Genomic DNA, 26090 nt, shown 5'->3' with positions numbered 1-26090 from the left:
TTCCTGGAGTTAGGTTGGAAAGATGTCACTAATAGAAGGGCTGTACTTTATGCTTTTGCAATGTTTACAGAACCTATAACACAATGGAGCATGATTAATGAGGCTCTCCAAGCTCTAGCCCTGGCATAAGACTTTGTACTTGTCACATCTAAAGATCAGCCCTTTATCGCCCTCATAACATGAGAAATGTAAACCAGAAACTGATCATTTCCTAGAGGAGTTACCCTGGCTTTCATCCTCATGTAAGCTAAGGGGTTAAAGAGGAGACATTCTCATTTTTTAATCAGAATGACACCTTTGCTCGGAGAAATGTTCTTCCCTTGTTTTTACATTTACCACTTTATTCTATGCTCATGAAATGATGGAAGGAAAGTTTGCCAGAAATTATTATCACCTTATGAGATGAGACATCTGGGACCTAAGGAAACAGTGGCTTTCCTACATACTCAGTTAGCTGGGAACATATTTGATACCAGAACTCAGTCTGATTCTATTCCAAATAGTCTGCAACATGTTCTTATACTTGAACACATCCTATAAGGCATTGGCAAAGAACCTGGCCAATTAGCAAATTTTCTCAATCTCTTCAAGCCTAGTCTCTACTCTTATGTGAAAAAAATGAAGGAAAAAAAAAAAGTGTGATTTATATCGATGATAAAATACTTTTTCATTGAGTCAGTTTCAGAATTGGACCTCAAAATCTTCAGAATTGTGTTTCTCTGTCTATTCAAAGCCCACACCTCATTAGATGTGCCTACCCGCATCTCTCTCCCATCTGGGATACTGTTGTGAACAGTGATGGATGACTCACTGGTCCAGTAGATCTATCCACAGTCCTACCTCCTTCATTCTATCAACAGTTTCCTGAGGCCTGAAAAAAAAAGGGCTTCCTGGCTGTAAAAAGGCCATTAAAGGACACACAAACTCAATTTCACCACATCTAGCGGGTAAACTCCTGTTTGAGAAAAATAAACTCAGAACACCAATCAGGACCCATTTGCAACTGACAGCAACGATGCCCGTTGTCCTGAAGCTCCTCAGGTGAGGATTATAAATCCGTACTTTGGCCCCTTCTACATTATTGAAGGTAGAGGTAGGTTATCCTTCCTGGACATTTTTTGCATCAGCAGCACCCAGAAAAGCATGATGACAGTTCATCCCAGAGTAACAGATGTGACATGCCCTTAGTCGATTTTCTTGTTTTTTATTGGCCTGCTGTAGCTAATTTTTAAAAAGATAATCCTCCTAGTAAAATGACATGTTTATTCCAGACATTGCAGTGGAAGCTGTGGAGAAACACCTTTGGTGGGTTTGCTTATTTCTCTCTGGTCGCTCACAGCTCTTGAGCTGTCATCATTTGAGAAAAGAAAGACTCTTGATCTGAGCTCCTTGATGGACAAGATGTTGTCTTTATTTTTTTCCTTTCTCTTTTGGCAACTGATACTGTGTCTGACTTTCTTCTTAACCCATCTGTCTTGTGCTTTCTTGTTTTGCCAGAAAAAAGAAATTTGACATCCTTACAAAATGATATTTATATTGCTCTAAGTAGTGGACAGAAAGAAAGAAGATTCCTGATTGATGAATATCTGAAGGAATTAAACTATTCAAGGGGTATATTAAAATAATTGATAATACTAATACCAAAGATATATTTTTATTAATAAAACATCATGTTTCCTTGAGCCATAGTAAACAAAAGTACCGTGGGTTGTAAAAATAAAAGAATCTTTTGGCAGAAGAGTCTGGTGAGCAGAGAACTTCATACAAAAGCAGAAAATGTGTTTTCCCTTTTTGATTCATAGACATTTTTTAAATGTTCCTTTTTTTTTTCCAGAGAATGGAGTGGAAAGAATATGTTACTCTTTGTTTTGTTTATTTTACTTCTAAATTTTATGGATCACATGGTGGTTTTAATCAGATTGCAAATGACCTGCTGTTTTGAAGAAGTGGTGGCTAGGAGGAATTGTTTAGACTTGCATATTAGTTTCCTATTTCTAATACTCTCCATACTCCATACTCTTTATCACTCTTAAGATAATTCAAGTCCTATTTATTGATGATGCAGAAGACCTAACAAAAATATTCCTCAGATGAAATTTCATAGAAACTGACACCAACCTTCTTAGTGTTTAAAAAATTATTTTATTTAGACATATTTTGCATGTCAGATAATTCACTCCTTTCAAGTGTACAATTCAATGATTTTGTTGTTGTTACTCCTTACCCGAGGATATTATTTCCATTGATTTTTAGAGAGAGCGGAAGGAATGGAAGGAGAGAGAGAGAGAGAGAGACCAGCATCAGTGTGAGAGAGACATCAATCGGTTGCCTCCTGAACACTCCTCCACCAGGGCCGGGGATCGAACCCTCAACCCTTCCGTGCACAGGCCGGCATTGTAACCACTGAGCCACACTGGACATGGCAATTCAATGATTCTTTTAGTAGATTTACCAAGTTATTCATTCATCACCACGAACCCATTTTAAAACATTTTCATCGTGGCATTATGACCTTTCATGCCTGTTTCCCAATAATGCTTGTTCCTTCCTCCCTCCATCAGTTTCTTCAGCCCCTGGCTACTGCCAATCTACTTTCTTTCACATCAGTTTTGCTTTTTTTGTACATTTCTACAAGTGAAATCATACACTATGTGGTCTCCTCCTTATGGCTTCTTGCAGAGAACGAAACATTCTGAGGCTCCTGCAGGCCTCAGCCCAAATCCGCACCCTGCCCCGTTCCGTTACCAAGCAGCGATCCGTCCTGCTGCTCTGCCACGCTGTCCCTCTCTCCACCAGTTAGTGGGCAGTGAGGTTGTGTCCAATTTGGGCCCACGATGAGTAGTGCTGCTAAGAACATTGATGTGCAATGTTTGTGCACACGTCTGTTATCATTTCTCTTGGGCAGATACAACTAAGAGTAGAATTTCTAGGCCCTAGGGTCAATTTCTGTTAAACCGGTTAAGGCCACTTCAAACCAAACTGTTTCTCAAATTGGCTGCACTACTTTACATTCCCACCCTGTGTGAGGAGTCCAGCCTCTTTATTTGCTCAACAACACTGGTTATCGTCTGTGCTTTTTATTACAGCCATTCGAGTGGGAGGAAAGCGGTGTCTCACGGTGGTTTTGATTCGCATTTCCCTAATGACGGGTTCACTTCTGTGATTTTTAAGGCCTCTGTTTAGGATAAACATGTGAGGGATACACAGTGTCTTTGAACGAGTCTGGCTTTTCATTCACAGACATTTAGAAAAAATTTAAATACCTTTGGTCTTACCCATAGTGAAAAGGAAAAATATTCCTGCTGACAAGAAGAGAACATTTACAGCAGGGCAGGGGGCTAGTCTCTGGACAGGATCCCGGAGAGCTGGCACCTACGACAAGCTGCGTCACTGTGTCTGTGACCTGGGACGTGTGGGTGGGGAGCTCTCAGGTAAAGTAATTCATTTAGTGCTTCAAGGAATAAAGGCTCTACAAATGGAGGTGTTTTTAATGTTAACCGCTTAACTTTGTAATAACTCTAATTTATAATCCATATTCTTGCATCTGTTTCTCTTGACCACCCAACACTATACCCCTTCTAAGGCATGAAAGGGAAACCCCAATATATAAACATGGAGATGAAGAGTCCTTGGAAATAGAAGTAAAGACACGATCCAAGAACAGAACAACTCAGATCTTTCTGTGGTTTGATATTCTGATTGGGGTTCACTAGACGTCTCTCAAAACACCAAGGAAAATAGGGGGACCTTTCAAAATTAAGTTCGTAATGACTTCTTCAGAGACAACAGCCCCACAGCCTTGGTCATCCTGCAACGCAGACTGGTGATCCACATGGCTCTTCAGTTCTCAGGAAGGAGAAGTTAACTCCTGCCCCTGCATTATGATAAAGAGTGAAAATCAAATGATAATAAACTCAGACATTCATAGAAAGTGACTTTCTAGCACGTTTACAAAATACTGTACTAATGGAAACTTTCAAAGGTGAGACAGAGAGACAGAGAAAGAGGTACTATCTGCAAGGCACTCTCTTTAAGATTTTTATTATCAAATTTTAGGGTTAATGTTATTTTTCAAAAACATTTCAAGTGGAGAAAGTGGAAAACTTGAAATCCAAGTTGTTCCAACTGAGTAAGCAAATGAGATGACTAAACCCAGAAACCTCAAGTGCTAAAATAATTCAACAATAAGATTTAAAAAAAATCACTTGAAAAACTTTAGTTACTTCTATTAGCTAACCAGAGGAACTGTGGAAGAAAATTGTTCCAACAGCAATTCGTACGAACTTTTTTTAATGAGATGTTGCAAAGTTAAACTAAGAATTCCCTATGCTGAGGGAGTTTATCTTTTGGATAGTTCAAAACTTGGTAGCAAAGAGCAGCACCTAAAAGTATTGTTCAGAGTGACTGTGCAGAAATTAAGCAGCTCTGTAGCTTTCAAGCTCTGAGACTTTATGTAAAAGAATGTTACCAGTAAAGCAAGAAATAGCAACACAAGTAAAACCCACCGGTTTAAGGTTATGTAGAGTAAAATACCTCTAACATTAAATGATGCAAAACACAACTATATCAATAATGACAGCTTATTTTACTTTGAATTTGGAAATAACTCACCTCACTTATTCTTTATGTATCTACCTTGAAAGATAGTTTTTGTTTTGTTTATTTGATAGAAGAGAAACTGAGGCTTCATGCAACAAAGTGATTTCCCTGAGAAAGTAGTGGAGACATGGTGTACCTTCTTCCAAGCCCAAGTTCAGGGCCTTTGCAGCTACACAAAGGTTAATGGAGGAGATATTTCTTCTCACAATGCGTCAGTCTTGAAAACTCTCTCTGACCTTCTAAAGAATGCAATTGTATTTTTCTGATAAACAGTGGGAAGGGTATATATTTGTGTGTGTGTGTGTGTGTGTGTGTGTGCGTGTGTGTGTATACATATATAGTGTAGTGGAAAGTTTTATATATAAATATGTATCTATAAATATGTATATACTTACATGTATAAATATAATATATATATTCTAATTCAATTAAATGTGTTTACTATTCAGTTGTGAATATTAAACATCTTGTAATCAGCTTGTAACCTGCATGCAAAGGCAAAGAAACCAAGGCTTGAGAAAATGGGTAATCACCCAATTACTTCCACACTGATTTTTTAATTCTTGGTCCAAAGAGCTTTCCATGAGACAGTTCCATGAGACAGTTCCAGTTGGTAACTGAGGCTGCTGGATGCAGAAGGCTGGATATAAAAATGATATCCCAAGTCCCTTGTAAAATCAGTATATTGTCAAAAGAACCTCATCATCACTTCAGTGAGGTGTTCCCTCTAGCGAGAAAGGATTTCAAGGCATTAAAGTAATTTGCATATACCTAAATTGTCATATTTACCTAAGGAGTGTATAAGTACTTGTTACTCCACCAGACTGAGAGTTTTGACAGAATAGGGACTGAGTCTACTCATCAAAGTCTTACTCCCTGTTTTGTGTTTTCTACAAATGATTATTAGATGAATGGATGAGTTATATATTGTAGTGTGGTGTTTCAAAATTAGAAGGTATTGAAATAATATCATGGATTCACATGAATTAAGCCACATTCACAAAAAGGGTGTCATACATTAGCAATACTTTATACTCATGAGAGAAATGGAAAGCTACCTCTCCACAGCGAGTTAACCATGGGTTTCCTTACAAAGGCTCTCATCTTAGAAGAGAGGAGGAGCTTACTCATGAAGTCAACAAACATGTTTTGAGCATTTCCCAGAACAGAAAACTAAGACCAACTCAGTTCTTTGAGACACTTAGAGCTAGTCCATAGACAAACACATGGATAGCTATTGTCACTTTAAGAGAGAATGCCATGAATGCCATACTGTCAGGAAACGGTGAATGGGAAAGAAGGGAAAGAGGTCATGAATGTCATTTTTTTACAGGGAAGTTGGAATTCTGAAGCAACCAGATGTGGCAACGAGGGTTTGAAAGGAAGGGTGCATTTCAGAAAAGAATCAATAGGATTTGGAGAATGGCTATGCTGGGGAACTGTAACGCATGGAGTAGTTGAAGATGGGTTCACAACATATAGCCAAGAGGAAATTGCCGAACACCTTCCTAAGGATACAGAGTACAGAAGGGGTTTCCTGGGAGATTTCTCCTGGGTGAATTTGAGATCTGGGGTGGTGGGGTGGGGGTATTTACAAATTGAACTTGGTTTATTTGGCTCATTTTAAAATTCATTCAGGGCTTAGTGACTCACCTCAAAGAACAGAGTGTGGAACAGGACACATAACTATATAGTGAAGAAACCTTGCATCCAACGCCTTAGGGAGTGTAACGTCATCACCAGTGAGGCCACACTGACATCAAGCACCACCTGCTATGACGTGCTGAAAACACACTCCACCTCTGTGGTATTCTTTCTCAAAACCCATGCCTAGAGTCTAATCATGAGCAAGCATCAGGTAAACCCAATCTGAGAGACAAAATACCTGACCATTGCCCCTCAAAACTCTCAGGGTCACAAAAAGCAAGGAAAGACTGTGGAACTGTCACAGAGCACAGGAGATATGGTGACTAAATGTAGTGCAGTCCCCTAGGTGGGACCCTGAAACAGGAAAAGGACACTAGTGGGAAACTGATGAAATGTGCATAAGTGTGGAGTTTAACAGCAATGTGTCTGTGTTGCTTTCTTCCTTTTGATAAATGTCCCAAGGTAATGTAAGACCCCAATGATGGGGAAACTGAGTATGTTTAGATCAGTGTCATTTTCCTCTGCTTTGAAGGCTGGGACTATGTGATGCAATGATAATATCATTAGCAATAACAACTCACATTTCTAAAGAACTTTCCCATCCACTGACTCATGATGTGACAATACCATGAGGCTGGTAAAACAGGTATTCTTTTTAAATTTACCTTTATTGTTGAAAATATTATAAATGAGTCAACAGTGGCTCAAAACTGAACTTATCCAAGATCCAAATTTCAGTGCCTTGGGCCTAAACCACAATCTCATGAATTTGAGTCCTGTGTTATTTTTACTTTCAGCAAATATTAGAAAGACAAGCCAATGTCTGTGTGCACATATAGACGGAGAAGGGTATGAGAAACATAGAGTGGACTGTAAAAAGATTTGAGAATGGCAGGCAAATTTCAACGGAGATGAAACTCCATTGAAGATTGAAAGCCTAAGGATAACTAATGAGCTGACTTTCTGTTTTGTGAAGCTCATAGATTTAGTTTCTGTCTCTATACTTCCCCACCCTTATGTAGGGTGATAGTTTACTCAATAAAAATAAGGTAACCTAATTATCTCAGTTTTGTGAGGCTGCAAAATCATTCTCCTTAGAGCTCCTGGACCACATTTGCTTCCTCTGGCTCCACCATCACCCATTTCTAAAGCTGACTCACAGGTGATGTGGGTGAGAAATGTGTTACGGCAATTCTGTTCAGATATTTGGTGTGATGTTTTTCCATACTCGACTTTCCTGACTACAATAATCGCACCAATAATCTTGAAGAGGAAACGTATCCACATGACATTGTTTTCTTACAATTTAGGAACAGCAATAATAAAATGCAAATTCTGTACACCTGCAACCACCCCCTCTCCCTCTCTCAGTCTTTATTCATTTTCCAGGAGCATAAATCAGAAAGTTAAACCTGTATAGAGTTCTGTTTTGCCTTTAAACAAAAAAATGTATCCTTAAAGATGAAATAATTATACTGTTAATCTCAGATCAAGGTATCAAAGACAGAGCCTCGTGTGGATACTTAGGTAACTTACGCACACACCAAGATGCATGCTTGGAAGCAGATAGATGTGAATGTTTGTCCTAAAATGTGACCTTGTTGCTTCTGCAGCCTGAGGAGCTATCCCTATGCTTTGCTGCCCCCTTGGCAAACTAGAAGGATTTACAACAGAATTCTGCACCGGGCTGGCTGGAAGCTGTGTTCCCACTGCCTCCGGGGGCCGGCCTGGCTCGGAGGCGTTTGAAATGGCTATTACAGATTCCCATTGACTTGGGTATGTTGCAGAGAGAAATTAGAACATCTTTCCGGTGGCGAAACAGATTTTTCTCTTTTTAAAATGACTCAGTTTCCGCAAGATCCACGTGTCACCTTCTGAGTTATTTTTAAAGGCTCGGTATTTCTTTCTTTCCTTCTGTTAGTCCGGAATGGAGATGCAGAAAGAAGGCATGGGTTGAAGATGTCTGAGTGTGCACCCCGGGCGACGTTCTAGCTCATTCGGGGGTGAGGCGGCCACAGAGGCGCTGGGCAAGTTTTCTCTGGTCTAAGCTTCCACTCCGCGTCCAGGAGATGACTCGCCTCCAACTCCTGTTAACTTCTTGGGAGTCCAGAATACTCAGCTGAAGCTGTTTACAAGATGCAAAGCATCTGGGTGGCCGAGCCGAGGCTCCTGTATATTTTCTCTCTCCCCCCCCCCCCCCAATCGCGTCCAAAGGAGCCGGGGAAATAATGCTGATCAAAATCTCAGCTCTTAAAGATGACCCGCTGCTTTCAGTGCTCGGACTCTTCTGCTCCGTCATTTCTGCTTGTGTTTCACCAGCTGACGCCATTCTAAAGCTCTGTGCGCCCCCCGCCCCTTTCCATCTCCCTGGACACATCTCCTACGCCCTCAGACCCCAGTCCTCCCGCATTTTCCGCCGTCTCAGTCTCGTACATGAGCACGTGGTCGTTTGGCTTAGGCTGGCACTGGGTGCGTGGGTGGGAGGCAGCTTTCCTTGCGGGTCCATTTAAATTTGGCGTGGGTGGGTGGGTTCTTTATACAGTGCCTCTCGCACACGCAACGCCGTTGAAAAGCGAGAGTCATTAGCCGCGGAGAGAAGAGTTCCACATCTTCAAAGGAAGAAATACGGGGACAGAGTGGTGTGTGTGTGTGTGTGTGTGTGTGTGTGCGGGGGGGGGGTTGAAATAAAGGCATACAACTCAACTTCGCTGGCAACTTCAATAAATCTGGTAACCGGAGGCAAAAAATAGATTCCGAGGGCTGGGTCTGGTCCGGATGAAACGCGAGGGCTCCTTGCCGTGCCGGAGCCTGGCGCTGGAAGCCCGCCGCTGGCGCCCCGCCACGCGCGCGCCCCCAGACAGCGCACCCGCCCGAGACGCACGTGAACAAAGCGCCGCCCCGGGAGCCGCCGCCCGCGGTCTCCCAGCCGCGTCCCGCTCCCGCCGGGAGCGCACAGGGTTAAGTTAGTTCCCTCCCCCGTAGGAGGGAGGGGAAGGGGAGGGGAAAGCAGCCCAGTGTCTCAGGCTGGGTACCTGGTGGTTAGTAGTACGCTCGAAACCTGTCGCCGTCACTTGCGAGCTTGGCATCTTCCGCCGTCAGCGCCGAGGAAGCAGCGCTGCGAGACAACGTCGGTGGCCGCAATGTCCCCGCCGAGGCGCTGAGCTGCCGCCGCGCGGGTGCGCCTCCGGCCCTCGGTCCCAAGCTGCGGCGAGGCCACAGCTCCACGCCGGCCGCCGTGTCCACCCAGCCCCGGAGCCAGGTCGGCAGTTCTCAACGATGGGCAGGAGGGACCTTGGCGGAGACCCCTAAAACAATACCATGCCCCGGGAGCCCCGCTGCTGCCGCGCCAGCTTCTTCCCTTTCCACCTCCCCGACCCCGTCGGATTCGGATGAGCCCTCTGCAAGGACGCGCGGACACCAGGTAAGGGGGCTGCGGCGCCAGGTGGAGTTTCAGGAACCGCCGCGGCTGCCACGAAGCAGGCACCACGCGGGCTCTGTAGGGGGGAGATTTTTTTTTAAATCCAGGGGTGGGGGGAGATGTTTCAGACTTTATCTTTCATCCAAAGAGAAAACAGGCTGCGTAACTCTCCCCAGACTTTAGGGAGGTCTCTTTTCAGGCCGAATACACCTCCTCCAAGGAGTTTTGCAACGGAGCTCTGAGTCAAAACGCAAATTTGTTAGCCTGATGGGCGCATCATCCTAAATTGGGGTTCCTAGAGCCACTAAACTTGCCGGAATCTAGCCTCTCTCTTGCCCAGAATGAATCTGTTAACTTCTAGCAGTAACATCCCCCCGACACCCCCACCCTCGCGCCCACTCCATCTGCTGTTAAAGTCACCAGGCTTATTATCAAGAGCTGGCGCCTAAAGCCACCAGCACGCCCCCTGCCAGCAATCCGGGATCTGTTAGTGGCTAAGAAGATGCATGGGGTTGGGGGGGGAGGGTGCTAGTTCATTTTCCTTCGAGTTGCGGAGGGGGTTACTTTTCCCCAAACCGTCTTTCTCCAGCTCTGCTGTCTTCAGCGGCCCGGCACTGAGCTGGGACCAGCGCATGGTCTGCGCTGGAGAGGCAGCGAGGAAGGCGCGGGCGGCAGAGCGCACTGGGCCGAGCCCCGAGGCGATCTCTGCACCGCGTGCGTGGGATGCGGGGAGCGCGCGCAGAACGCCCCCAGGCGCTGAGTGCGGGGTTCAGGCGACCCCAGCAGAGCCTCGCCGTTTGCCATCCGGTCCCCTTGTAGGCGCAGACCCGGCTGGAAAGATCCCTCCACAGTGCTGACCAGGTCTCGGCTGGTCCCCAAGCTCTCAGCACCCTCGCGGCCACTTCTCTTTCGTAAATCAGGCACCAGATCAAGGCTGCCAGTTGAAATCGGGGCACTAACCAGGGGAAGGAAGTATCTGGGAAGCGGGTGACTGGGGCGGGCTGGACCCACACTTGATGCCCAGGAAACTCCTGAAGCGCTTAGGGCTCCGGACCTGCGGCAGCTGCTGGTGGAGGCGGAGGCCACTGCTGGGGTGGTCGCGCCGGGCACCTCCTAGCAAGATGGCACTCACTGTCTGTCCTAGTTCAATTAACTGCCCCAGCCACGCCCCTCCTCCTCCGGATGTTAGTCCCACTGAGTTTGGGGAGAATAGTGGCTATGTATAAGTCAGTCCAATGGTTTTCCTGGCCACCTTCCTATAACGCAACACGAGCAGCCTGCGCGTTTGTGCCAGCGTGCGTCTCGGGCGTGCGTCTCGGTGGATCCGTGCTTGGTTTGGGCTCGGGAGGCAAATCGGGCGTTTTCCCAAGTCGTCTTAACACAGTTTAGTCGCTCAAATACGTGAAGGCGGGAGACCCAACAGGGATGCGAAGGAAATAAAAACAATTGGGAGAGTGCTGCCAAGTGACTCAGGCTGTGAACTGAGGACGGGGAAATCGTCCCCAGCCGGTGGTGGCCACCGCCTCCGCCCGGCTCTTGTGCGGCGCTCGCCGCGCGGCTCCCGAGGGAGTTGGTCCCGAGCCAGTTTCCAGCTGGTCGGCGCTCTGGCCCGGCCCCGCCGACGGCGCGCCCGAGCGCAGCCCCGCGGCAGCGCGAGCTCGCTCTCCCTCTTCTGTTCGGATTCGGCCTCTCAACTGACTTGTTACAACATGACAGCAACTCACCGGAGGCCAGGGCAGCGGCAGGGAAAAGGGGGGAGGAAACCAGCGGCCCCTTCCCCCCAGGAAAGAGGCGCGCGCCTGGGCTCCGTACGCCGCGCGCTCACCTCCGCGGAGGGACTGCGAGGGGAAACGTTGCCTTTTTCCATCAGGCTCCCGTGGCCGTCACGCCGGCTTCCTAAGTCTTTAAGGCCGAGCCCGTCCGCCCGCTGCAATCTGCGGGCAAAGTGAAAACGCTCTTGGCGCGGCCGGGCTGCAGGAGGACCACGGGGCGCTGAAAAGAACCATATTGCACGTGGGCTTATTGTCCCAATTAAAGTTACTTAAGAAGGTCCGGCATCCGGGGAGGATTGCCGAGGTGGGGGGCAGAGGGCAAATCACCACGATTGCTTGCATTTGACATAACGCCATCTTGGTTGAGAGACTTGTATTTTTACCCTCAAATCTCAGGTTTCCATCATTTCTCAGCGTCTAAGTAGTAGACCCTCTGGCTGGGGAGTATAGCACCGAGCGGCGGGGGGATTGCGGGGCAGCGTCCCGACGGTGCCCGTCCCGCACAGCAGGGGGCGGGTGGGAGGCGCGGCGCGCAGGGCGCGGGGAGGTGCGTGCGGCCGCGCGGCGTCCCGGCGTGAGCCCCGCGCTCCGCCGCTCTTTTCGGGGAGCACAGGGTTAAGGGCTTAGTCCCACTTTGCCTCTTGGAAAGCTTTGGGCTGCGGCCGCGCCTCCCAAGCATTCTTTAAACCAGAAATGTGGGAGGGACTCCGGGAGGGAGGGGGGAAGAGGGCTCGCGGCGGGGAGCGCGCCAGAGCGCGGGGGCAGAGGGAGAGGAGGAGCGCCGGAGCGGCCGAGGCGACCCCGCGAATTCATTACTGTAAACATCTCCCGGGGGTGTCAGGAGGGGTGGGGGCGGGGGCCGCGGCGCCTACATAGCCCCGCCGCGTCCGAGCCGGGCAGTAGTGAGGTCCGAGCCGCCTCCAGACCCACGCGGGACCCGCGCAGCCCTCGGAGCGAGCCCCGCGCAGCGCCGCTCGCTGCGTTCCGCGCGGTCCGCACCGGGGCGTCCGAGGCGGGCGCGCCCGCCGGGCTCTCCAGACGCCCCCCGGGGTCCTCGGTCTCCGCCGAGCCCGGGCCCCGCGGCGCTGCTGACCCGCGCCGTCCCCGCTCACCCGGTTTCCTCCGGGACTCGTTGGCGGGGCGGAGGCGGAGGCGGAGCGGGGGAGGCGGCGGAGCGGCGGAGGCGGGGGCCGCGGCGGCCGGAGCCGAGGGAAAGTGGCATGCCCGAGCCCTGGAGGCGGCGGTGCCGGAGGACGCGGGGAGACGATGCCGCGGCTCCGTAGGGGAGAAAGGCGAGAGCGAGCGAGCGAGGCGAGCGGGGCGCCCGGGCGCCAGCCGGCCGCCGGGGGGCTCGAGCTCTCTGAGGCTCCGGCCTCCGCATCCCCGCGCCCCGACGCTGCGGGCGGCCGGGCCTGGCTCCGGCAGCCGCCGCCGCCACCGTCGTCGCCGCCGCCGCCAGCCGGAGGACCGAGCAAAAGTTTGGATCTGGGGGAGGACCCGGCGCTGAGCGGGATTGCCAGCGGGGCTGGAAGGATACCTCGAGAGCCTTCGCAGGTAATGGGCACCCCCAGCCTCTTCCCACGTCCCCGCGCCGGGCTCTTGTCCCCCCCGGCGGCGTCCCCGACGCTCGCCAGGTCCGACTGAAAGTAAGTGGGAGTCTAAGTTCAAGATCGCGGGGCGGGCGGCGAGCCGGGCGACCCGCAGCCGCGGTCCGGGGCCCGCGGCGCTTCTGGGCGCGCGGGGGCCGCTGTGCCGCGGGGCGAGCCGCTCCTGGGAAGGGGCGAGAGCCCTCGGCCCCGCCGGGCCCGGTCTCCTGGCTCGGTGGGAGCTGAGGATGGGGGGTCAGCGGCTTTTAGTGTTCTTCAGTCCAGGGACATGATGGATGGATTGCACCCGCTTCCACCCCGACCCTCTCGCTCTCATTTAGCGTATTTTAAAAACGCTAGGAACCCATTCGCAACCGATGACTGCGTTTAGCTGGTGCAGGAAAGCAAGGGGGGGGGGGGGGACGGCGGGAGAGAGGGGAGGTGTGTGTGAAAATTTCAAGGAACAGGGAAAAATCCTCATTCCCCCCCTTTTGACATCCCCGGGCTCCCCCCCTCTTCCATTCACCTTATGGCATCATAAAATAGGAACTTGAGAAGTCACATTTTGATGGAAGGGCCAGATGAAACACTAACCATTGGTGACGTGCATTTGCAATGAGCGAGTGTGTGTGTGTGTGTGTGTGTGTGTGTGTGTGTGTGTGTGTGTTGGGGGATGAATGGGGGTGTTGCAGAGACCTGGATTTTTCCTTGGCGGCCTGATGCGCCCTAGTGCTGGGGTGGGGTAGGCGCTGAGGAGGGTGCAGCTGACAGAAGACGCTGGCTCCCCAACAGCAGCCTCACTTAGGCTAAAAAAAAATAGCTCCTGCCTTTCCCTCCAAGAGCGAAAAGATTGGAGCCCCAGCTCCCCGAAGCCCCTCGCCCCAGGTGAGTTTTGAGTTTCCAAGCAGCTCAGGGTTTGCTGCTGCTATCATTTCTATTAGGATCATTATTAATTCACCTGGAAACTCATCGTGCCTTCTCTTGTAAATGGAAATCAGTCTGCAAGAGCTTTTGATTAATTTTAGTGGAGGGCTCCCTTGTAAAGCTTACAGTAAGCTAATCAAGTGCAAGGCACAAATCCGTGTAAATGCTCGCCCAGGAGTGCAAGGTGCTGATTAGATTTCCTTCCGTGCTGCATTTGCTATGCAAAGCCTCTTCTAAATGGTATCTATTGCTCCTCACTCAGCTGGGAGGCTCTTTCATCACACACGGTTTCAGGGAGCTTTGGGGCATGTCCACTGGCTCTCGGGCTTATTGCTAAATTTATTATGTCTAACTTCTCCCAGCCAAAAGCTAATGTGAAGGTTAGCGCCCATATCGGGAAGATGTTGTCTCTGGACTTAAGCAGTGTGACTTTATTAAATCTGCAGTGAAAGGATCCCCCAAACATTTTGAGGAAAATAGAAAAATAGGCAGCTTGGCATTTGTCCAGAGATATATTTGGTGGTTGCAGTGTGAATGTAAAATTTTCGTTCCGTATCTACAGTGTTCGGGCTGGACTTTTTTTTTTTTTTAATTCACTAAGCAACATGCGTCAGATCTGTAACATCGACAGGCCACCATGTTTGAAGAGAGTAAATCCTTGGGTAATACACACACCAGAAGAAGTTGCTTATTTATCCACACGGTTACTGCTCCCCTCCTCAAAAACCCCAAACAGGATACAGTAAAACCATTTAAGGATTTCTAATAATCACGACTGACAGTGCAGCACCATAGTGTCATGTTGAGTTGCACGTATCTGACTGGAGGAGATTGGAGATAAAATTGCACACATGAGTCCATGTCTCTGCCTGTGAGTACAAGACACTGTAAAGAAGAATTGGGCTAGCTGTGCTGTAGCAGAACCTGTTACAAACCTAGCACGGAAAGAATGCTGTTGTTTTTTTAATACCCCTCTTAACACTTCAGTAGTTTCACTGCAGTTTTAGAAATTCCCGGGGCTGCTTTTGACAGAAGAAAGTAGATTCTCAAATGACACCATGCTGGGCGCCTGGGAGTCCCCAAGACAGTCGTGGTGTGCCCTGTGTGCTGGGCTTCCGATGATGTGATCTTATCCGAGTTTGACTTTAACCCGCTGGATTTAATTGGTAGCTCCTCTGATGCCTGTTCCATTTATATCCTGGCCTGCTGGAGAGTTTGATTTAGGATTTAGCCATAGCTCCCTAAAGCAACCTTATATCTCCCCAGTTTGAAGCTGTGGTTTCAAGAAAAGCTCAAGTATGTGCAAGTCCAGAGGCCTTAAACTGGAGAGACTCAGCGTGAACATCTGATCTAGTCTGAGTCTCCAGCTTTGTATTCTACAAGGAAGAATTGCTGCTTCTAAGATCAGCAGTGTCTGGAGTTAAAAAACAGCAAGGGTGCCGGTGGCTCGTGGTTTTGCTCTCTGTTTAGAAGATTCCAAAAAGGTCAAGGTGATGTCATTTTATTTTCCATTCAAGTCAGACCTTCCTGGATAATCATCTTTTGGTATCTTGACTTTAATTTCAATTCAAGTTCATTTTTCACTAGATTACTTTAATAACTTTGTGGTTACTGCCACAGTGATTCAAATTCAGTCCATTAGTGACCTCTGTCTGTGAGAAGTGATACTCACTGTTTTCTTTCTTCTCATCAGAGCCTACAGATTATGTGGGGGAAGAACACCAGCAGCTCTGTAGTTCTTTCTGGATACTCAGATTTTTAAACTTGATTTCTCCAATCCAGAGTTCAGTGCCAGTAATGATACTTAACAGCAGTAATAAAAATGTTACAGGCTAATAGACTAGTAACCGGTTCTTCCATAAGCATCGACAGTCTGATCAACAAATAAAACCAGTGTTATCTGCTGCCAGTAAAAGTGTTGTATAGTCAGGCGGACTAATGTTTTGAGACTCACAAAGCTGCTGGATGTCAGTGAAATTTGATTGCCCTAAGTGCTTACATAACAAGGGAAATGTGATTCAAGCCCAGAACATGTTTGTGGTAACTAGACTTCGTAGTAGCAGTGTGTGTATGTCTTGAAATTCAGCTGGGAGCTTATGGTACAGATCAAGGGCGAGGTGAGGTGTGAGGAGGGTGTCTGTAAACAGATGGTCTTTTAAGGAGACTTTTAAACTCTGATTCAGAATCCAGCTTTGTCTTCTCAGGGTTTTCAAGTAGAAATTTCAGTTAGAGTTGATTATTCTAAATGGAAGTGGAAGACAAAGTCTGCTGAATTTCTTAGGTGGGCGGATACCATTATCAGACATTTTCCAGATGGTTTTTGATGTAGTGGTATTTGGGGATATGGAATTTTTAGGAGGTTTTCTTTCTTTTCCCTTGGGCAGGTTTTGTGTAGAAGACATTTTTAAAGACCAGTTATTATTATTGTTATTAAAGTTAAACAACCATTATAATATCCCAGCCAACTTTATGTTTCTCCACCCTCCAAATTGCTTTGCTTATTTTAAATTATATTTTTTCTAAAAACTACATGTTGGGGATTGGAGTAAGATTATCAGTATTTTATTTTATTTTTTTACTTTTTTCAACAGGGTGAACTCCAATTAAGTATCTGTTTATAGTAAAACACACACACTCACATACATATACATCAAGAACCATTTTAAGACAGAGATCCTTTTCAAGGTTTTAAAATATGTTCCTTTTTAAAGAACTATGACACAAATATTGTAATAAAAATATCCTGTGTTCTGATGAATACAGAGACTTATTTCAGTTGCATGGAACAGTAAAACACTGTATTAGCCAAATAATCAGTGGTATTTTCAGTACATGGTCAAAATCTGTTAGAACCTTCAAGGTTTTTTTTTTTTCTTTTTTCTTTCCTTGGCGAATTTCGCATCTACTGGTCTTTTTTGGTTTTCTTTGATTTCTTCTGCTGTGGCTCTTTGAAGTGATTCAAAATTAAACAGTAGCTACTTCTTTGGGGAAATTCATCATGTTATGTTCAGGATTCCAGAAGAGTTAATGATGCAGAAAAAGTCCTGTAAAACATCTTTCTAAAAGAAGTCCTTCTCTTGCAGGCTTCCCACTCACTGGCCTCCCGTACTATTTGCAGTGAGTTGGAACCCTGTTATTTATTTATTTTTCAAATACCACCTCTAACTTAATTTAATGTGGGATGTGTTTCTGCAGCAGCACCATGTGTCCTGAGTTTCCTGAACAAAGCAGTGTCATTTTTACGGATCTGTAATCAGGGAAGGTCAGGGAAAATATCCTTATATAATTTGGGAAGTCAAAAGGCCACATTCATGATTCTGAAACACTGGTCAGTTATTCTGTCTATAACAAGGGCACGTGTTTTCTGGCAGGGTAGTGGTTAAAGACCTGAGCCATTTTTTGGAAGCATTCACAAAATAAATATCTGGCGTTCCTAGCCATTAGGTGCTCATTAGAACTGAGCTGTTTTTCTCATTTTCTTCCCTGGTTGCTTTTAAGAGAATGTTCACAAAACTTGGCCAAAGGGCCCCTTTCCCCTAGGGTCACAGGTCATACACTGTATCTCAGCTCTCTTTATTAGAGCTTTCAAGACACAGATAAAAGACTCCTCTGTCTGAACCTTTTAAGAACCTTAGGGCTTTTGGATATAAACTCATCGAAAAATATCAGGCACCAAAGTTCAGAGATGCTATTAGGCCTCAGAACACTGAAACCTGTTTCAATAGTGGCTCCTAAAATTGGTTCACAAATTTATTGCCCATTGAAGTCAACAGAGGTCATGTGGCTGAATGGAAAACATTAGACTCATATCAGTCCCGAAATAGGTCCACGTGTTGGTGTCACTCTTAGCCCCAGCTGCCTATGGGCATCACTTTCATGAAATCCGGTGTCAAAATAGCCTCTGTGAGAGTTTCCTCTCCCACTTCGCCCCAGAGTTTGACTCAGTTATTTTGGAGGAGGGACTAATGCAGGAAATAGTGATAGTCCTCAGAGATACTAGATAAATAGGAGGTGAAAGTTAGGGGAGTAGGTTGCCTAAGCGTTTGCCATAGAGGTTCCAGGAAACTCTGTTTAGGCCCTGAGGAGGGAAACTGATTTTAAAACACATTCATACCTAGCATTTACGTACCTCCTCTCTTGCACTTTCCACTTCCAAATAGAAGATTTTATTTATTCCTTACAACTGCCTCTGTGAACTGGTGAGAGAAAGCCCCACTTGCCTAGCATATCATTGAGTAATCGGAGCTGCAAAGAGGTTGAAGGCCACCTAAGGCTACAGAGTTCTTGAAACCGTTTGACATTATACAGAATGATGGACATTACATTTTATTATGTCGATATTGAATTCTCCCGATATAGTTTAGAAGTCCCCTTCTTTACAAAGCATCCCAACATGATCAGAGTTGGACTTTTTTATTTATTGAGAGTAAAAATATACAGCAACCCTATACGTATTTAGATTTAAAAATAGGATTTCACTCCCTCTCCAACATTATATAAGATGCAAGTTTGCCTGTTCTGGGTGAGGAGGATTTTGTGACGTAGGCATTGTGACTTGGGCCCTGACTGTGTGGGGAATGAGCAATGGGGAGGTGGTTTGGGCGGGGGGGGCGGAATGGATGTATTTCTGTAAAGAAAACCTGCATTCTCATGTCAGCACACTCCTTTCTACATTTATGACCTTGGCTGAATTACTCAATCTCTTGGAGACTTAATTTCCTCTCTGTGGAGTTCAACAGGGTTGCTCCAGGGTCAGATAAGATTAATGTGTGTGAAAATACCTTGATAACAGTACAGTTTTATATTCCCATAAAGAGGCATTATTCAAATTGATACCATTTATCACATCATGACTGTCATGTGCTAGATAGTTCTAGGTTTTACATAAATAAAATGGTAACCAAGACAGAGTGCCCTGCTCTTCAGGAGCTTTTCCTGGATACCATGGGACATCACCCAACCAGTAAAGTGTCTGCTGGCCCTCTGCATCACTGCTTTAGTTCATTGAATGGCACATTGACTCCTTTTGTGAGTTTGCTTTCTTTTGACACAAGTATCCTTTTCAAGGATCAAGGGTAAATGGGATGAGTTGGGTACCAGGGCCAAACTTTCCTTTCCTGACAGCTTGGCTTGATGTTGGAAATTGAATTTATCATAAATGGATTCCATTGAGGATCTTTTGGGAAGAAACCATCCATGTTCCCTGAAGTAATGTTGTTTCCCCTTTTGGCTGGGTTTATACTTTAGCCATTCATGTTACCTTTTGCAAAAACACAGTCATTAATAGAATATATGATGATTTTTTTTACAGTCCTGTTTTGCCATATGAGGCAGGTTAGGGCAGAAGATTACCTTTTCAGTAGCTTGGCAAACCTCCTGAGCCCATCATCAATGCATGGAAGGACTTGATTTAATCTGACATCAACATAATCTCCGAAGCTTGACCTTATTTTGACTTTGCTAGTGTCACAAAACCCTTGTGGGACAATCTTTACTATTCATTTCTCCGTATTTTGTTCAGTTGTTATTTTTATAATTGTCTAATCTGAGACACTTTTAAATTTCAATGCTCTGAGAGTGAGGGTGTTGATTTAATTTTCCTAATTTGTATACATGCAGGCAGGCCTTAGTCAAGGTTAATTTTTAATAGATTTAAGGTTGCTTAATTGAAGCCTGCAGAAAACACTCACAAGTGAAGTGGGTGTTTATGAAATGTGGGCTTAGGCCACAGTTCTTGGTCAGAAGGAATATTTCTGTCAGCGATTTGAATGTATGACAGTCTCTATCTGACAATGTTCTTTTCTGTTTCTAATTTTTATTTGCCAGAGGTATGACACTTGCTTTTTTTTTTTTTTTTTTTTTAGGCTGGCTAGTATTTTAGTGGTGCATTGTAAACTACCTGGCCATAGCACTGTATTTTAACATGACAAATTGCTTTCATAGACTCTGAATACCTTTTTTTCTGGCAGTACTGTATGATAGAATAATGATATTTGAAGAAGAAAAATGTTTATTACTACTCGGAAGAATCCTGCTAATAAAACAAGACAAATCTGTAGGTATGTGTGTGGGGAGTTAGTGCGCGGGTCTCTAAAGTCTCGGATGCTAGGGGGAGGGAGTACTGTTACACCCTTCAGCGAGGTGGTGCTAATTTAGCCCATAGGTCCCTAGTATAATATAGTAGTGGGATAACCTCAATTATTTTTCATTGGAGATGTTCTTTTCCAACTAGGTCCTAGGGAAACGCTAAATACAGAAAAGCACAAAATGCAATAAGGGAATATATTTTTGTGTGAGTGTCTCGGTACTCATGAAGGAAATACTGTTCTTGTAGAGGCAGAAGGCATACACCAGACGATGAAGAAAGCTTTTTCATTCATTCAGAAGATGGTTTTTAGCCCTTTCTGTGTACCAGGCATAAAGTAAGACTGGAGAGACAAACAGGCAATGTAGGATCCATCCGCTTGAGGCTACCCAGGCTGGTGAGGAGAGAGGGAGACACAATACCTAAATGCATTGTGGTTTTATACGTGATGAAAAACAGCACAGTCAGTCCCAGTAAGCGAGCCAGGAATACGTAGCATTCGTGAAAAGAGCTTTATATTTGGAAAGGGGATGGTCTTGAGTTCCAGTGCTGGCTGTTGTTAATTTGGTAAACTTGGGCAAAATTTTCAGTGTCTTTCCGTCTTTGTCTCCTCAAGTATAAAATGGGAGGAAATGCTTTCTACTCCCACAGCTGCTCTTCTGAGGATTGAGATAATTATGTAAAGTGTCTACCTGTCTGGCACTCAGTAGACACTTAATAAATGCTGACTGCAGATCATTCTGTCTCTGAAATGATAATGAATCCATTAGGTTGCTCTCTCAGACCTCTACAAATATTTTTGCCATTTCTCTGGAATCCCAAAGAAAGTTTGTGACTCCTTGAACCTGTTCACTCACAGGATACCGCCTCTTCTGCAAAATAGAATGTCATTATTTATGCGTATAACGGAGCATGAAAGGATGGCAAAGGAAATAAGCGCTCCGCATAGTGGCAGAAGGAGCTCACAGCTGGTGGTGCACAGTGTAGGCTGGTGCTGCGAATGGGGGCAGAGGGAAGGGATGGCCGGCAGAAAGGAGCCCTTGTCTCTGTTTGGAGAATCAGAAAGTGGTGTCATCTGGGTCCTGCTTAACTATTTCTTTTTGGCCATTGAAAGCATAGCCTTTGGCAGTTAAGGGGTGCTTCTCCATGCACCCCCACTCACCTCCATGCAGCCTTCCACGGGTGACCAACACCTGCAGCTTGCTACCAGCTCTGGTCTAGACAGTGACACTAGGCATGGTGAGCTGTGGTTAGTATGTCTTTACCAGCGTTCAGAGATTTTTATCAGAAAGGACGTTAAACACTTCCTTTGGACAATGTTTCTCCATACATGACCGTTGGCAGAGTTATGAAAATGTTTTATTGTAGAAAATTAACATGTAAATTATTGTTATGTTTATATAATTCTTATTCTGTTCTTAGAGAACGGCAATACCTTGCTTGTTCGATTATAGATGGTAGAATCAGAATGATGCTTTGGGGTTATCTGTTCAGTGTGAAAATATTTCTTTCAGAAAATAATTTCCAAGGAATGTACGTAAAGGAGCTTCTTACTGCTTCTACAGAAGATACTTCTGGACAAATGCAGTGCTCAGCACTCGGAAGATACATAATGCTGGCTTTTTTATCATTAAAATTTCATGTATATATAATGTAATTTTCTCATTTTACTCACAAATAGAATTTTTTTTCACACTATGAACCTATAAATTTATTGATACAGAAAGTTTAATAAGATGTTGGGTATGCCCCAGACCTCCAAGTCCATGAGCACAGAAGCTTTTTCTGTTAAGATCACATAATTTGTAATGTAATGTTTCAAATGTGTGTGTGTGTGTGTGTGTGTATGTATGTGTATTAATCCAGTTGGAGCAAAGAGAAGTTGCTGGACTGAATTTTGTCAATTGTTAACATCTTAGTAAGTAGCTTCTGAGTCAACATTTCCCCCAACATAAAACAATAAGACCTTGTTTTGTTTCAATAGAACATGTAAGAAAGATTAAAATTCTTTGGAAAATGGTTTAAAATTTTTTTACCCAAATAGGTAAGGAACAAGTCCAATAGTGCTGACAGCAATGGAATTTAAAACTCAATTTTAATAATCTCTGAGTCCCGAAGGAATGCAAGGCGTATATCCGTTCAGGTCACGAGCTTGTTCCTGGGGATTTGACAGCGATCGGCCCCTCACCGTGTGCCAGGCGCCGCGCTGCGTTTCCTGTGCGACATTTGGGCTGGTCTTTCAAAGAAGAGCTCCTTCCCCATCACCAAGAACTCCAATGGGGTGGCCCATAGTCGCCTTTTCCAAACTTCACTTATCCATCTTAATTAACCAGAGGACATGGTTAAAAATCCAGGTTCCTGGGCTCTAGGCCTGGAGATTCTGGTTTATTAAATTGATAAAGTCTGGGAATGTGAATGTTCAGAAGCTCCCAGGACTGGAGATCACCGACTTAGACAATTTTTAGAATGTTTTCCGATCCAGAGACTCTATGCTTCTGTAACCATCTGGTTTATAGTCGCTTGTGAATCTCCGAGTATTTTCACTGTGTGTTTTGCCACCTAGGGAATGACTGCTAGGTTTAGCCCAGCTCTCCCAGGAAAGCCTTCAGGGGAGCCGAGCGCCAGGGCTGGCTTCACCTTGTAGCCACCGCCTTTGTGTGGTCTTTCCATCACCCGTCAGCATCTCCTAAACGATTGTACTGGATTTTCTTGGTGTCCCCGGAGTTAATTTCCAAAAAAGACAAATCATGTCATAATACCTCATTCCCTGTCCATCTGGATAAAGTCCATCTAAAGCTGTTACCATGACATGTGAGATCTAGGACAGTCTGGGTCTCAAACCTTCACTCAGGCCTCATTCTCAGGACCCATCCTGTGTAGCCACGTGCCAAAGATGGTGAAGCGTGTTTCTCTTCATACTTAGCATTCCCCGGGCTGCTCGCCTGCTGGTTAACTCAACCCGGATCAGCATCAAGCTCTCCAAACCACACATGAGGCAATCCAGATGCCACATCGGAAGAGCTGTTTAAAGAAGAGATAATTGTGCTTGATGATACATCTTTCTTGGCATCCAGTAAAGCCATCCGTTAAGTAGATGTTCCTGAAGATGTGGTTTTCATAGAATGAGACATTTAACTCATCACATTAACTTTGTGTATCTTGGCATAATTAAAGAGAGTGAAGAACTTGTGAAAAATGCGTGCAGTTTCTCTCTTTTTTTATTTTTATTTTTTGCTCTGTGTTTTTATTTTGTTTATTTTATCCTAGGCACGTTCTTTCCCGATGGAGATATCTGAGGAGCCAGGGCCTTCCAGAGAGGAGAAAAGAAAGCTAGAAATGATAACTCCCTAATCATTCTGTCTTCACAAAGCAGGATCCACCCTAGTCTTCACGACTTGACATGGAATACAACAAAGAGCGTACGAGGGTTACAAGAAATTCTAAACTGATGGGGTTCGGTGTGATCATGATGGTGACAAAGTTGGACCTTAAATCCTTCTTGCTCGCCAAAAGAGCACTCTTACAACACCTTGTGCTTCCATGGTGGATTATGGATGATGGACAGAGCTGACTTGCATGCACTCGGGGGGGGGGGTGTGCACACGTAAACACACTCCAGGCTCTTCTCCCCCTTTTTCAGCAAAATGTTCAGTAACACAAGAGCAGATGATGGGGCATATTTTGATGTGTCCCTACCATAACCCTTCGTGCCCTCTGGGCTGTCTGTACGTTGGCAACACTTTCCATGCCAATAGGAGGAAACACATGGGATGCCATCTGAGATGGTTTTTGATAAATGACTGTCCTTTATACTGAGGGCTTACAACACCACCCAGAAGATCTTGTAATGCTAGTTTATAGGACTGTTTAGAAACAGCACGTCTCCTGATTCTTGAACCACACTGAGTGTCAGCAAGGACACATTGTCATCCAAAGGGAATAATAATAATGATAATGATAATAAATTTATCATATTGATCATAGTTAAGGTTTATTTAGAGAGCTGTTTATGCAGTTCATGTGTATTATCACATTTAAATCTTCACAAAAACCCTGTAAAGTAGGTTGTGTTTAGTAATATTACTATTAACCCCATTTTACACACAGGGAAAATAAAGTAGAGAGAATTGCCTGAGGTTGCTTATCTTATTTTGTAGCTATTGTCAGTTAAACTTACAGGATAGGTGCGTGCTCGGTAATTTCCAAAATCAACTCTAAATTTATTTTCTCATGCCCTAAAAATCAAACTCAGGATGATTACCCACTGTCCAGTGGGTAACCTGTAGCTCAGCTTTTTTATCTTTGACTTTTTAATAGATAATAATCTAAAAAATCATTATTTGCTCTTTGCCACTTTTGACCGAAAAAGATTCTTTGGCCTCTCATTTTATTGCTGTAAAATGAGAAGAGAGAAGAATCACAATTTTGACAATAAAGTGTGACAACTTCCAGCATGTTCTCAGCATTAAGAAAGGTCTGTGGGTAAATGCCTAGTGATCGAGGAGGCCGTTTATTGTAGAGAACACTTGCTGTTTTGCTCCTATACCCTTTTACCAGTACTACTAATAAATAGTTAAATGGATGGGTTTGAGATGCACCTGCTTTTCCCTGTAGAGGTGATAATGGACAGTGGGCTGACCAGAGGTGAGATAATAACATAAAATGAGTGGCCTCTGCTGGAGAATTGACTGTGTCATATAAATAGGTCTGATTCTCTCCATTTCTGAACCTGTGTAATTGCTCAGGCAGTAGACTTTATTGGGTGAAAAAATGACCCAGAGATGGGCTGAAAAGGCTGTGCCACGTTGATAATTTGAAAAGAAGCACAGTATGTGCTTGCAAGTCTTCACCCTGTTGATTTGATTTCCGACCGTCACCCTTTTCCCCACTTTCTGTCGATGCATTCCTCTATGCATGTGTCAGAGTTGTGTTTTATGAATTCAGAGATTATAACCGAGGCCCTTCCATTATTTAGATACTGTCTAAATTAAGTGATCCATTCCTTAGTTTCCTCATTTCCCCTGAGGCACCTAGACTGTGGCTACTGTTACTTCTACCTCCTGTGTCACCATATGCCCATGATCTGTGGTGAGGAGCTGTGGATGGGGTGGCATGCGATTGCTGCTGACCTGGGTGAGCCCAGGCGGGCTCACTGATGCGGTGGTTTAGGAAAGCCGCCTCTGCCCAGGAGTGGTAGCAGTCTGGTGAATGGCTCCATAGCCAGCCAACTCCACGACCACGTGAAAACGCCAGCTCTCTTTGGTCCTCTGGTGAAGTCTGTGGTGTCTCTGCCTGTGGCAGTGGGAGTCAAGCTGAATTGGGTGGAACCAAAATATTTGCTGTCTGCAGTTTGCAGTTGAGACGTGATCAGGCCGTGTGAAAGTAATCCGAGCTTGCCAGTGTCCCTGTCACTGGACGTGGCTGCCCAGTTTGTCCGGACCACGGGCATCTGTGAGGCATCAGCCTGCTACCCTGCGTTACTCTCCCCTCTCCACTCCGAGTGCTGGACTTGCTTGGATTTCCTGCTGGACTTCAGCGTTGGAGGGTTGTAGAATGAGGTAATTATCCCCAACTGAGTCCCATTCTGCTTATATTGTGTTTCCCTATTAAACATACTGTCTAAAACCACGACTTCGAGTCGTCTCTCCTACTCTCTTCCATTCATTTTCAGCTCTCCTGTTCCTAGCTTTATGCATCTTTAAAAAATTCTGTTCTTGCCCTTTAAAGTTGGTCCCATGGTATCCATGGTAGTTAAGCTCATGTGTGTTTTTCCACCTCTGGCCTTCACACAATAGTTCCTTTACTCTTCCCTGGTCCTGTGCTGATGAGATTACACTGTTATTTGCAGGGCCAAGTCTCAGATTCTTAGCTTGACACTCAAGGCCTTTCCTTCCATAACTTTTCCTAATCTCCTCACTAGAATGTTAATCTTCTCTTAGGAACTAAATTTAGGATACGTCCTTACTTTTATCTTTAGAGTGGTCTCATGATGTAAAATTTTACCTAATGCTTGGTCTCTGCTATCTGTGAGCTCATTTAGGGCAAAGGCAGTGCCCAAT

At 45.4% G+C, this 26090-nt stretch overlaps 1 protein-coding gene across 3 annotated transcripts in view; it reads left to right on the top strand.

The window, feature by feature from the left end:
- The first annotated feature begins 9264 nt into the window (after positions 1-9264).
- FLRT2 (fibronectin leucine rich transmembrane protein 2) overlaps positions 9265-26090 on the top strand; it is an 89065-nt gene continuing 72239 nt past the window's right edge. Inside the window, exon 1 of one of the 3 annotated variants that reach the window (XM_016212917.2) lies at positions 9265-9667. The gene's annotated coding sequence lies outside the window, so the exon portion shown is untranslated. Of the gene's footprint in view, positions 9668-12877; positions 12991-25569; positions 25590-26090 lie in introns of those variants that run through there. The other 2 variants (XM_087818732.1, XM_087818745.1) reach the window with 2 other exon arrangements.

This window comes from Miniopterus natalensis, chromosome 1 (assembly GCF_054644295.1).
Source record: "Miniopterus natalensis isolate mMinNat1 chromosome 1, mMinNat1.hap1, whole genome shotgun sequence".
Classification (NCBI taxonomy): Eukaryota; Metazoa; Chordata; class Mammalia; order Chiroptera; family Miniopteridae; genus Miniopterus; species Miniopterus natalensis.
The sequence above is the reverse complement of the archived record's forward strand: the minus strand, read 5'-3'. Positions and strand labels throughout refer to the sequence as shown.